The sequence below is a fragment of the Microcebus murinus genome, chromosome 9 (assembly GCF_040939455.1).
Source record: "Microcebus murinus isolate Inina chromosome 9, M.murinus_Inina_mat1.0, whole genome shotgun sequence".
In the NCBI taxonomy this organism is placed as follows: domain Eukaryota; kingdom Metazoa; phylum Chordata; class Mammalia; order Primates; family Cheirogaleidae; genus Microcebus; species Microcebus murinus.
Genome location: NC_134112.1, coordinates 27015114 through 27029517, shown reverse-complemented (window position 1 = coordinate 27029517; position 14404 = coordinate 27015114). Strand labels below are relative to the sequence as shown.

Genomic DNA, 14404 nt, shown 5'->3' with positions numbered 1-14404 from the left:
TACTTTGTGTCCCATTCACCTGGTCCCATCCCCCCAGCTGGCTCTTGTCTCCCTCGGAACCCCCTTCACACCCATTAACGCTTGGCTCAGCCCCACCCAACCCCTCTGCCAGGGGGAAGGAGGAACAGTGCTGTCCACAGGGACATGAGGAAGTCGGTGACTTGCTAGACCTCTGCATGAGTTAACTAACGACAGTAAAACCCAAGTAGCTCACTTCCTAGATCGTGGTTATTTTTCCCAACTAGTCTGCGATGTTCTCAGCAATGAAGGAAAACTGGAGCACCTGTCAGGACCGCACTCCTTACATTTTACCGAGGGAACCCAAATTCCCACATCCTGTCCTTCTGGTCCCTGGCAATTGCCAGACAAAAGTGTCTTGATCTGTGGGTCAGAAAAGACAGTCATCTTACATAAACACCTTTCTGCACTATCTATACACACCTACAAAAGTAAGACCTCTGTAACCCACAGAACAAAAGAGGCTTCCAAGCCCTTAATGAAGGAACAAATGATGCAGAACCAAAAGTAACAAACAAGCTGGAATGCAATTTTGGCCCCTGGTATCAAAGACTAGAAAAACAGGAATTACAAGCCAGGCACATGATGCATTAGAAGGTTTGCACAAAGAAGTCCATGTAGTCCTTTTTCTGAGCCATGTTTGGGCCACAGCCTTTATTCTCTTTGTCACCTTATTATTGATATCACTCCTTAACCACACACACAACAAACTTAACACAACACTAGCCTAGAGAAAGACTGAGCTGAAAACCGAATTAGGGTGAAATTTTACACTGGGTTTGTGTATATGCAGGTTTACAGGTAGAAGAACTGCTGGTGCAACCACAGCATCTCTACAGAGGCTGGACACGTGTGTGCCTTGCAAGGCTGGGTCATTACCTCCCGGGCACACTTCATAAATAAATCACATTCACATAAATATATGCCAACAAATAATCATTTCTTTATTCGCCTTCACTTTGTTATTCCCCATTCACAGTCTTCTGGAAAATGTAGGGCAAATATATGGAAAACATCCCATAAGTTACTGACAAGATAATACACTGCCACCCAGGAAAATGCAGCTTAAGCCAAAAAGCCAACTAAGAGACCTAATCTTCACGATCACGGTATCTGCTGCAGGCACTCCAAACACCTGTATTTAAGGGCCATCTATATTATCTATCTCAAATTTTGATGGTAATTTTTCCTGTCTCCTACCCTCCCCCTTCCCACAAGGAACAGAGTACGGACGCCATTAATGCAACATTTAATTTTTGCATTTGACAACCAGTTGGACTGATAAACAGATATTCCTTTGCTCAAAACATCGTGTGGCTCTCCAACCGCCCCAGGAAGGACTAGTCATGCACCACCCTCAGGTTCCTGGAAATGACTGCCCTCCAGCTACAAAGAATAATCTTCTTTCCACCTTCTCTCCCTACTCCTCCACCTTTCAAAATTGTAGCACACTTGCAGATCCTGCCCTAGTAACCTCCCTCCCCTGCAATCTCCCCTGGTTTACTCTTTGAAACTACCCTCCCCCACGCAACGGTTATCATGGAAACAGTACCCACCCCAGAGAATCAAATCAGGTGATGTTCTTTCAAAAAGTACAGAGAATAACGTCTCACTTCTAGTAGATAGTGTATATACATTTTAAAAAGCTACTATTATTACGATTTTATGGTCCTCTTACCTGTGTGACTAGTTACCCTCCCCCACCTAGCTCTTGGCTTACATCCCCCAAGATACCACGCGAATCCCCCTTTCTCTCCTGAGACCTGCCCTAAAGGTTGTACAGGTTGGGCCTCCCTTGGGAACCTCCTCAACTGTCACCATTTCGACTAAACCTCTGACTCCCAGAAGGGATCACCAGCTTTGCCCTCTCTCCTGAGTTGCTGCTGGACATCGCCACACTGATTGTCACCATCCACTTCAAGCTTAGGTACATTCAAAACCAAAAGCATTCTTTTTCCCTAAGATCTACTCATCTTTTCTCTTCTCCCCAACAGTGGTCAATGGCACCTTAAGTAACATAAACACAACAGGCCTGAAATTCTGCAGTTACGTTTTGGTTTGCTTTATATATTTATTTCAGAATAAGTAATACCTGGACAAAATTCAGACGGTACAATTTCAATCTCATGCCTATCCTCCTGCCTCCCATTACCCCTTCCTGGGGGAATCTGCTATTACCAATGTCTAGTGTATCCTTCAAGAGATATTTTATAATCACATACACACATGGGTATTGGCAAATGTTTCTCAACCAGCTCTCAGGAAAAACAAAAACAAATATTCCCTGATTTGTTGTGTTTGCTGATTTCCATGGTGTAAATAATCCCACCATGGCCAAGTTCAAAGTGATGCACACAATTGTTTCTCACAAGCTAGTGGAAGCTGGCTTCAGGCTACCAGTTTTTATATGCATAAATATATGTATGTGTATATATATCTATAAAATATTATATAATGGATATATTTTTACTCAATGAAAGCATACCTTACATATCTTCATATACATGGTATGTATACCACATACCTATGTATTGTATACCTTGCTTTGTTTAACCTAATAAATCTCTCAGATCCTTCTATATCAGAAGTAGAGCTGCCTCATTTTTAACCACTCCATTATTTTTTAACCAGTACCCACTGATGAAAATTAAGTTACCTGCCACCTTTTATTTATTCAAACAATGCTGCAATAAACAATTTTGCATACATCATTTCCTACATTTGCATAACTATAGGATAAAATTCCTAGAATTGTTACTGTTGATTCAAATAGTGCATGCATTTGCAATTTTTATAGATACTGCCAATGGCTCTCCACAGTTTGGGCCAATATAATTTCCATCCACAATGTAGGAATACCTGTTTCCTCAAATCTTTGCCAATAGCTGTTATCACATTTTATGATGTTTGCCAATCTGATGAGTGAGAAATAGCATCTCACTAACGTTTTTGTTTGCCTTTCTCTTTGTATGAGTAAGGTTAAAGTATTCATATGTTTAAGAGTCATTTTTATCACGTTTTGTGACCTGTATGTTCATATTCTTTGCCTGAACAGTAACTGGCTTTTCTCTTACTGGTTTATTGGGCTTCTTTACATATTGATGAAAGTAGATCTTTGTGATATGAATTGCAATTATTTTTCTAAATTCATTGATTGCCTTTTAACATAGTTTCAAATTTTTTTCACTTCAAAAATTGTATGTAGTCAAATGAATCAATACTTTCCATCTTTTAGCTTCTGGATTTCGTGTCATATCTAGAAAGGACTTTCCATCTCTATTATTAAAAATGGAACGCTATTTCTTTCCCTTGTTTTAATGTCAAAGTTTTGATCCACGTGGAATTTACTTTGGTGGAAGGTGTGACATAAGGTTCCAACTTCATTTTTTGGCTGATTATACCAACATCATTTATTTCCCTCCATGGAATCACCTTTGTCTTCTCTCTCAACACCTACCCTCAAGCCCTAGTCCCTAGGGGCTGTCATTCCAACTTTCCAATATTTCACGGTTCTTTGGGTGGAAGCAACAAAAACCAATGTGACAAATAAAACCAAAAATGTATTAGGAAAAAAACAGTTCAAGGAACTAAGAAGAGGCAGAGGCGAGACCTGGCACGGCTCCACGGGATGCAAAGCCAGACCACAACAGTGCTGTATGGGCAGAAATGATCCGGTCAGAACTCGCCCTGGCAGCAGAATCTCCATGATGCTCCATGACCCAGAGTCCAGGAAGTGGCGTCTGACCCACCTGTCTCGTGGGGCCACCCACACCCCTCGTTCTGGTCCCAGTAGATTATAATCAAAGGCAAGAAGTGATTTCTCAAATGGGAATTAGGAAGGGTAAATGGATGTTGTTAAACCAAAGAGCAGGTAACTGCTCCCCAGCCTATGTTTTTTGTCATTGGTAAACTGGAATGGTGATAATAACCACCTCATCAGTTATAAGAGGATCTAGTGAGGTAGTATAAATAAAGCGGGCAAAATAAGTGCTCAACAGTTACTGGCTGCCATTGTCAACATTATTGTTCTTCCTAATTATCACCACCTTTAAAGGCAGGATGGTCCCCCATTCCTTAATGACTCCAACGAGGTCCAAAGGAAACCTCAGTTAATTCCATATACATCAGAAATTTGCTTGAAGCAGCTCTGAGCTTGTGAGGAAAAACCCCAGTGGGCTTGCCCTATATTCTTTCAAATGCCCCTAACTCACTTCATCTCAGATGCTAGACAACTGAGCTACGCTACAATTGGAGCCTGCAAGTTATTTTAAGCTACTTTCAGGGCTATGCTGGAGGACAGGTTGTTAGATCTCATTCTGTTTCAGTTATAAAGGTTTTGGTAAAAACTCAACTTTGGATTCAACTCCCATGAGCAAATCAACAAATCTGTGTGTCTCATCACAGAGAGAAATTCAAAACCTCAGAAAAGAAGTTACACCCTCATCCTACTCTGTTCCACACAGCCTCCTGCAATGGCAGAAAGACACAAAAGGGCAGGACTCTTTCATCCTCCTTGGAGGATTCCCCTGGCTACATTCTCTTTTCTTCTCTTTCTACAGACTGTCTGTCGGCAGCCTGAATCACAACCTACACAAAATAAAATTTTTCTCTCCAGGGTCCCAATTAAAATCCAGACTCAGTCCCTTTGAGCCACATCTTCCCATTCTAATTAATGAATTCTCTGCAACTCTTCAATGTCTGTATCCCCTTCTAGACTGTAAGCTCCTTGAAAGGTGGTTCCACATCTAATTCACTACCATATCCCTTGTACCCAGCCCGGTGCCTGGCACATGGCAGATACTCAATAAATACTCACAAAATGTGTGAACAAAAATCTTAGTGCATGCTTTAATTCTAGGGAGGCATTGACTTCAAGTTTAATAATGTGCATGAGATTATATATATATATATATATATCATTCAGCTTTTGTTTCTAAACATTTCAGATCACTGCCCATCACAAATGATTTGGGGAGGAAAATTTGTTTTATAAGACTTAAATTATAATTCTAAATTTCTTTTGAATATTACAATAGTTGATACAAAGACAGGAAACAAGTATGGGAATTCTTTACTAGCACCTCATTTTAATACATAAGTGGAGAAATGTTATATTGAGCAAAGTGACCCACGCAACATTAAAAAAAATAGTATTTTATCTGTAGAGAGCAAACAAAATAGCAAACTTTATTTATACTGACAGTCATTGACCCTCTGCTTTCTGAAGCCTCGCTGGGCTGCTCTTTGCAATTTGATTCTGTTTTTCTTTACACTCAAGCTGTTTTGTTTTTTTATTTTAACTGAGGTCCACTCTCATACAATCTCAGAAATCACAGACGAGACTATCCTCCAGGTTGTCTGTCCAGCCCACACTCTCAGACAACTAGGTTTATTAGCTCAGATATCATTTAGTGAGTAAACATAGACATCTAGACAGCAACATAAAGTTTCCTCTAAAAAAATTTTTACAAAAGAAATGTGTTCTTGGCTTTGTATCTGCACATTGTTATTACTTGAGAACCACATTCCACTCATACTCAAGGGGTCTTGGGGAGTCTAGAAACAATCATATTCTTGCTCCCAAACACACAATGGATTCAGAGAGAGGCAATTATAAAGCAAATCCAGGGAAAATTCCATTTCAGTGGTATAAATAATGTGACTAAGAATAAGGAAATTATCACTGAGTTTTCTATATTTTTCCAAGATGAAGGAAATAGTTCATCAACTTCAAAACGAAAGAATCGGATAACTAGAGGTGCAATTCCTCTACTTCCTCACATTTCTATTCCATTTATTATAAAATAATTTTTAAATTTTCATACAGATAAAATAAGCCCAGGAATGAGATTGGAAGGCTACAACCTGCCTGCTAGAAACTTCTGCAAAGAAGCATTTTTGAACAAATAGGTATTTCCCAATTTTGTCACATCAGAGAATCCTATATGAAAAATACTATACTCCAGAATTTTTTTAAAAATCATGTCTTTGATATTTTTAAACTTTTTATTATGAAAAATTCCAAACATGTACAAAAATAGAGAGAGTTGTGCTGTCCAGCAGAAATGTTATACAAATCATACATATAATTTTAATGTGAAGCAGCCAATTAATTAGTAAAAGAAAACAGGTAAAATTAGTTTTGATTACATATTATCATAATATATCCAAAATATTGCTATTTCAAGATGTGGTTATTTAAAAAATTGAGATATTTCTGCATTCTTTTTCATTCTAAATCTTTGAAACTCAGTGTGTATTTTACACTTACAGCATACCTCAATAAGGATTAGCCACATTGCAAGTGCTCAATAGCCCCATGTGGCCAATGACGCCCTACTGAACAGCACAGACAGAAAATACCATTAAAAACCCCAAAAACTCATCACCAGCCTTCAGTAATCATCTACTCACAGATAGCCTTGTTTACTTGTTTACTTTACAAATAAAGTCAACTTTACTTGTTTACTTGTCTATACTCCCTCCTGACACCAGATTATTTTGCAATAAATCCATCCTAGCATTTCATCCATGTTCGAATGTCCTTGATCATCTCTCTCTTTTTTTTTTTTAACAGCTAGTCTGCCAGATCCTGACTTTAGGCTAAGGAATCTATGCTTAAATAAGTAGAGAAAAGAACCGGGGGTTTGAGTCTCAGATCCACAAAATATGCATTGCAAAGTAGTTGTGAACTTAATTAACTTTTCCTAGTCTTATCTGGAAAGTGGGGGTATAATAACAGTGCCTGCTTTGATGTTGCTTTGAGGATTAAATGCAATTAATGCACGTATAGCACTTACGACAGCACCTGGCACATAAAAGTTCAGCAGTTAATACTATTATTAGCTATATAAGCCACTCAAGAATTTTTAACAAGTTCACAACAGTAGTTAAACAATTTACCTAACCATAGCATGAAGGAGAGACTGAAGTAGGAAAATCTACCACAGACGATATTAGGACAGACTGCAGAAGTCCCTAAGACCCTGTACTAAGATGTTGCAGGGGCAATAGGAAGGGACCAATGAGAAAGACCTTGAGACAAGAGTAGGAGTTAGCACGAACAGGATCTGAACAGTAGTAATTGGGAAATCAAGAAGAAAGTTTCCAGAAGAAAAGGCCAAAGAGCTGATGAAAAAGTAGATTTAGATAGGTAAGGAATTTGCAGGGAACCATAAACAATTCTCAACTATGCATGGAAGGCTCTTTCAACCCAATAGTTTCCATCTTCCTTAGTGTCCCACACCCTCATCACTTTCATGGGCATTTCTGGATTGAGGGCTCTCCAACATTCCCTGGAGTACTCCTGAAATGGAATTAACAATTAAGAAAATATAGTACTGCTGAGAATCACAGGGAAAAACATTACACCACGCCCAAAAATAAAGTAGAAGAAAAAAGGGATCAATAATTCCTCGCCCATCCCTATTTTGCTATTAACCCATTAGCTGGTCACCATACCACTCTGCCTCAACTTCTCCTCAACCTCAGTGTCAATGCAAGAGTGGAAAGTGTTAAAATGTAGTTATTTTATTACAAGGTTTACAAAAGCAGAAGCTTTTGGAATTGGTAGTGTTTTCTAACTCTTCATTCTACATAAAAGAGCAGAGGAACTAGCTGGCTTTCCAGCACTTTCTTCAAGAACTATGGAGTATTACTGTTCAGAGTTCACTTACCACAGTGGGTAAAACCAATGAGATTTCCCTTTAGATTTAGGTGAAAGGAAGATTTCCTTTCCCCCTATATTAAAAGTTCCCAATCTACCAGGCCCACAAACCATAAACTCAACCACAAAAATCAATGGCAGTAAGTGTCTCAAGAATTCAAAAACAGTACAACTAGATACTTGACAATGGGCCCAGAAAGTTTATAGCCCAAGCTCACATGGTTTTAACGTTTGCATCATTGGAGTCTATCATAATAATCAACATCTAATTAAATAGTGGGACAAGAAACATTACGGAGTAGTAGCAGGAGCTAAGATTTACAGTCAAAAAGACTATTACAAAAATCTAGCTCAGCAATTTACTAGCCACTCTGAGCAAGTTCCTGGACCTAGGCTTCTGTTTCTTCACCTGAAAAACAGAGATAGCCTCACAACACTGTTTATCAAGATGGTGAAAATTAAATGAGCTAATACAGCCTTCGGCAGTCTGGGATTATCTGGCCCGCAACATAACTATTAGCTATTACTGAAAATATAGCTCAAAAATTAAACAAGGCTGGGTGAGGTGGCTCACACCTGTAATCCTAACACTCTGGGAGGCTGAGGCAGGAGGACTGCTTGAGACCAGCCTGAGCAAGAACGAGATCCCATCTCTACTAAAAACAGAAAAATTAGCCAGGCATCGTGGCAGGTGCCTGTAGTCCCAGCTACTTGGGAGGCTGAGGCAGGAGGATCGCTTAAGCCCAGGAATTTGAGGTTGCAGTGAGCTGTAATGATGCCACTGCACTCTACCCAGGACTACAGAGTGAAACTCTGTCTCAAAGAAATAAAAAACAAAATAATGAAACCACAAATCATTTAGCTAAGCAATAGCTTTTGATACAAATAAATCTAAATGTCTATTGACTGTAATGATAGAAACTACATTTTAGTTTCTTGGAAGAGGCCCAGCACAATAGAAACAAAATGGGCTGGAATCCTAGTTCTGCCAGGATAGTCTTGGGAAATGTGTTAACCTGCTGAAGCCTCAGTTTCCCATCTGGTTAAAACTACCTAGCTAAAAAGACTACTACTGGAATGTTTAACGGGGCAATCTATATAAAGTTCCTAGTATACATCTTGGTATTTAGGTGCTCAATCGGTAGTTATTGCTATTTATTAATTTTTTCAGTAGAAAAAAACAAAAGGACCGGGTGCAGTGGCTCACGCCTGTAATCCTAGCACTCTGGGAGGCCGAGGCAGGTGGATTGCTCAAGGTCAGGAGTTCGAAACCAGCCTGAGCAAGAGTGAGACCCTGTCTCTACTATAAATAGAAAGACATTAACTGGCCAACTAATATATATAGAAAAAATGAACTGGGCATGGTGGTACATGCCTGTAGTCTCAGCTACTGGGGAGGCTGAGGCAGAAGGATTGCTTGAGCCCAGGAGTTTGAGGTTGCTGTGAGCTAGGCTGACGCCACGGCACTCACTCTAGCCTAGGCAACAAAGCGAGACTCTGTCTCAAAAAAAAAAAAAAGGATAAAAGTGAAAATCAAAATGAGCTATGCACTTTGGGAGGCCGAGGTGGGAGGATCACTTAGGGCCAGGAGTTCAAGGCCAGCCTGGACAACATAGGAAGAACTGGTCTCTACAAAAAATAAAATAATCAGGCATTGTGGCACTGTAGTCCCAGCTACTCAGGAGGCTGAGGTGGGAGGATCCCTTGAGCTCAGGAATTGGAGGCTGCAGTGAGCTATGATCCAGCTACTGTACTCCAGCCTGGGCAACAGGGTGAGATACCATCTCTATTTTTTAAAAAATTGCTATAAAATCACCATTGCTCACATTTACAGCGAAATTTTCATTTATTCATTCCATAAATGTTTACTGCAAAACTACTGTGTGTTCTTACCATTGAGGGTCAAGTGATTGATGAGACAGATAAGGTCTCTGCTTTCCTGGAACTTACATTCTAGTGGGGGAAGGCAGATAACCTAATAACCCAAAGAGATGATTTCAGAGAGAGAGAGAAGTTCCATGAGGAACAGGAAACAGACCTGTGCAGAGTTGGCGGAGGGGATGGTCATTTAGCTTGACGCATTTCGGCCCAGGCCTGCTTGACTGGTGTCCTTTGGCCAGAAGGGGGACCTCACCTTGTGTGATGCTGGGGGGGGGGGGATACAGTGCGGATGATCAGAAGCCAGGCCTGCGCTTTTACTTGTTTGTGCAAGTATCTCTTTTGCAGCTCTCCTTTAAAGTATTTCTAAATGCCCCTATCCCACCACTCAAACTGAGCGTCAGTGCAACATCTGGGGGGTCTCAAGTGCCTCAGTGCAGTATCCAGACACATGGAAAGTGACAACTTCACAGAGTCCTGACGGAGAAGACCGGTGGCTTGGGAGGTGAAAGAGGATGAGTACAAGTGTGCAGAAGGCACCTAGGAAGTTGCCGAAGGAGGGCGACGCGTCCCAGCTTAGAGTATCTGGACGACTTACGACAGAGCCCATCAGCGGCTCCAGAGGCTGCCAACACTCCCCAGGCGCCGGGAAGCCCGAAGGGGCGAGTGCCTTGGCACCCAGCCTGGCACCCGGGAGCTGGGCAGGTCGCGGGGGGAAGGCGTGCGAGCGGGGCGTCTGCACCGCGGAGCATTGCCGGGTCTCCCCGGAGAGCCCCGTCCCGCGGATGTGGTGAAGCCTCCCGCTCGGCCCAATTAGACAGGTTTCCTGTGCCTCCCGCCTCGGCGCTGCGCCTCCCGCCGCCCAGGACAGCCCCTCCGCGCCGCATCCTGCCGCGCCCGCACCCAGGCCCCTGCGCTCGGCTCCCTCTGGCCGTCAGTCCTGGCCGAGCTGTCCCTCGAAGGATGCAGCCCTAGGCTGGGCGCACCTGGGTCCTCCCTCCCTGGGGACTGGAGCCAGCACGGAGGGCGATCTCCCCGGCTTGGGGCTGCCCCACCGGCCGGCTCTTCTCCCGGCGACAGGAGGCAGCCTCGGTCCTGCGGAGACTGGCGGCGTTCCCCAAAACTGCAGCCCTCCGAGCCCGCGCCGCCGGCGGGCCCCGCCACGCCCAGGCACCATTCAGACGGCGCCCGCCGCTTACCTGAGCGCTCTGCCTCCAGGGACGCGCCTGGCTCCCCGGGGCCGGGCTCCGGGGCTCGCGCACGGACCGGAGGAGAAGGCAAACCCCGCTGCTCCGATCCCCCTCAGCGCGCCGCTGGCAGCTCCCGCACCAGCCGCAGGAGTCGGGAGAGGGGACGGCCACTCGCGGACCGACTGCGGGGCCGGAGCCCGCGCCGCGCACCGGCCGCCCCGCGCCCGGGTCGGCTCGCCGGGTCCGCCCGCCGGCGCTGCGATCGCGCGGACAGTTCCCCGCACTTTGCCCAGAACTTCCCGACGCGCGCCGCCCGGCGATTAGCCAGAGCAGCGGGGCCGGGGGCGGGAGCCTGGGGGAGGAGGGGCCTCCGTCCGCCTGGGGGCGGGGCCACGCGGGGAGGGCGGGAGCGAAGGCAGAGTGACCCACGCTCCCACCAATCAGGAGTCGCCTCTGGAGAAGGGGGTGGGGCGATCCCGTGGAAGCCGCTGGCGGATTCCGTGACGCAGTGGGAGAGTTGGGACCCTGGGATCCCGACGGGCGCGGGGGCCGGAGGGCGGCGGGAGCCGCGAGCGGGCTGGGGAGGGGCCCTCGGCGGCCCTGCCCGGTGCCTGCGCGCCGCGGACGCTCAGTAGATGTCCGCCGAGTGGCGCTTCCGGGCCGGGGAAGGAAGAAGTAAGGGTGGCGCGGGAGGGGCTGGTTTAGTGAGAAGGTTCTAGCGGACACCTGCGGTCGAACGGGAGAAGGGAACCTGACCTCTTGAGGAAGTCAGGCTGAGGCTAAGGGGTCGGGCACGGAGGAAATCCCTGGCGAGGGAGGACTGTAGGCTCGGGATGACGGAGACAGAGTCGGTGTGGGCGCGGGGCCCGGAGGCGGTCGTCCCGATTCGTGCCGGCTCGCTCCGCGGCCTGCTTTGATCCGAGCCGGAATTCAGTAAGCAGCTGATCGTCGGGGCTCAATTTGCACCCCGCATAGGCGTCGAGTGCAGCAGGTGGCGGGGTGGGGAGGGAATGAGCATTTAGTGAGCGCCTGCTGTGCGCCAGGAGCAGTTGTGGTCGTGCATGCTCACCTAGCTTACCATTTTGGTGGGGAGACGACAATAAACAGAGAAGAGAACACACATATCTAAACAAACAAGAAATGACGATGCACTACTGGTACTGAGATTGGGGCTAAGCAGAGCTTCCTAAAGTGGCGATGTGTGTGATATCAGCTCTCCTCGAGGGCCTCCAGGCGGAGGTGGCTTTTACGCACATTCCTGAGACTGGAAAAGGGGCTGCCACACCCTAGTCTTGCGAACAGCGTCCTGGCATGGAGAATAGCAAATGTGAGGCATTTCACCTCCCCGACGACCTCACCGAGCCAGGCAATGCGTGTGGCTCGATAGGCTCGGCCCCAATCCCAGTGCCAGCCGCCACCTGCAGCACTCAACGCATTTCCAGTTTCCAAACTGATCCTTAGGCTCTTTCTGGAGCTATTCTATATAGTCACATTTCATTCATCACGCTCAGACCTTTGCTTTCTGGAACCATCCCCGTCGCGGAATGTCTGGGGCTGTCTGTTTTGGGGCTGGCAGGCTAGGGCGGGAGGATCCGGAGATGCTGCAGAGCTAGCCCACCGCCGTGCGGCCGGCGTCGGCACACGGACAACCTCATTGGAGAAGATTTGAAATCGAATGACTCCGCGGTTCTTAAATCACCTCCCAACACCCGCGAGCACCAGATGGACGAACGTGTCTGGCGGGCACGCGGGCCGTTCATTCGGAATTCAGGGAGGCACCGTGCCCACGCCCAGCCCAGGTTGCCTGGGCAGCTCAGACTTTGTTTTCCCAAACCTCCTTCCATTTTTCAGTAATTCCTCTCAGAGAGTAGCTTGCTCTGTCCTCCCCCTCCCCGTCCGTCCCCTCACTCATTCAAGCTATTTTCTTTTTTTCTTTTCCCCCTCTCCACCTTCACCCTCACTGCTTCGTGAGCATTGGTTTTTCTTTAAGGAACAAGCCTTATCCGAAACGAAATTACTTGCATAGGCCGTTATTGTTTAAACTAGCATCCAACTCTTGGCTTTTTCTTCGATTTCTTCCAAATCAAAATAGAGTGTGTATATTTTCTCTATTTGTTCTTGAGGCGGTTAATTGAACAGGATGGGAGAGTTATTCATATTCAGATCAAGCCTTGCCTCCAAGAAAAAGAGGAATCTACTGTGTCTTTTCATAGTTTCATTTCCTCTTCTAAATAAGCTTCCAGGCTCTCCAGCTCCTAAAATCAAAAGAAAAAAAAAATGAAAGTTGAAACCCACGCAGAGCTAGCTGGTTAATGTTCTAAAATTAGCTTTCTCCTGCAGTTTTATTTTAAAGAAATCATCTGAATGCCTACTAGAGAAAGATCAGTGGTTCCATAGTAAGAGTTTCTAGAGACCCTCTTCTTTGAACTGTGGAACAAATACTTCTTATTTTTGCAGACACACCCACCACAGTGGGAATTTTTTACGGTTGGCTTATGAAATCTCAAAACAGTAAGCAGGTGCTACTTCAGTTTGCATGTTTTGATAGTAAAGGAAGCTGATCCTAATGGAGTGTAGTAGCAGGGAACTTTGGGGGCCTCTAAAATCAAGACTACCTGGGTTCCTGTCTTGTTGCGACCACTTCCTCATTCTGAGAACACCTTTCCTTGTCTGTAAAATGGAGATTGTTATTGTGCCTACTGGGCTACAGAGTTTGATCATCTGTTTGCAAACAACTACCACGTAGCCTAGCACAGAGTTCTCACCCTCAACACTATTAATATTTTGCTGCTGGAGGTGTGGGAGAGGATAGGGTGCTTCCCTCTGCATTTAGCAGCGTTCCTGGCCTCTATTTACTAGATGCGATGAACAGCCTGTCCAAATGTCAAAACCATTTGGTTTTAACAACCAAAATGTCTCCAGTCTTTTGCCAAAAGTCCTCTGGGGGGCGAAATCGCCTCTACCTGAGAACTGTTGGTGTAACACATAGTAAGTGCCTGCAGATTAGGAGTCAGTATAGGGAAGGAAGTTCTCAAGGATATGGGTTTCTGGAGTGTGAACCTCAGGCAAATTTTGCTTCCTTAAACCTCCTCTATAAAACAGGAATCATAAGAATGCTAACTTTTTTAAGTTGTTTAAGGATTAAATACAAGTTTGCATGTAAAAGCAATTTGCACAGTGCCTGGCACATGGTAAGCTCAAAACATGAGCTTCTGGTCTCATTTTCTTCCTGTGACGGGAAGGCACTGGGCTAGATCATGGATGACATATCTTGACTTATTTGTTTCCACTCCCCTCTCTGCCTCAGGGCAGACATCATTATTACTATAAGTCAAGGCTGTCTTTTCTACTGAGACCAAATAGGGCCTCAGAATCCTTCTCAGCACAGTGCTTCAGGAAGCTGCTACTGATAGACCAGGATCAGCATGCAATTTGATGCTGAGTTGCCATCCTAGGGCTATGTGACCTTTAAGATTCCTAATAGCTTCGATCTTCTGGAATGATTGTAAGTGAGGAGGAGCTATAGTTCATCAACTCATCAAGTCCTTTTACAGAGGGATGGGAAAATAAGGCCCTGAGAGTTCCAACATCTTGACGGTAACCAGCCTATGAGGGTCAGAAGCTGCATCTCCAACCCTTTTACACAGCCATC

General features: G+C 45.1%; 1 protein-coding gene across 4 annotated transcripts in view; it reads right to left on the bottom strand.

The window, feature by feature from the left end:
• Nucleotides 1-11061, bottom strand: part of OSBPL3 (oxysterol binding protein like 3) — a 176128-nt gene extending 165067 nt beyond the window's left edge. For all 4 annotated transcript variants that reach the window (XM_076006360.1, XM_076006362.1, XM_076006361.1 and 1 more), the window contains exon 1: nt 10762-11061. The gene's annotated coding sequence lies outside the window, so the exon portion shown is untranslated. The remainder of the gene's footprint in view (nt 1-10761) is intronic.
• Between the last annotated feature and the right edge of the window lie 3343 nt (nt 11062-14404).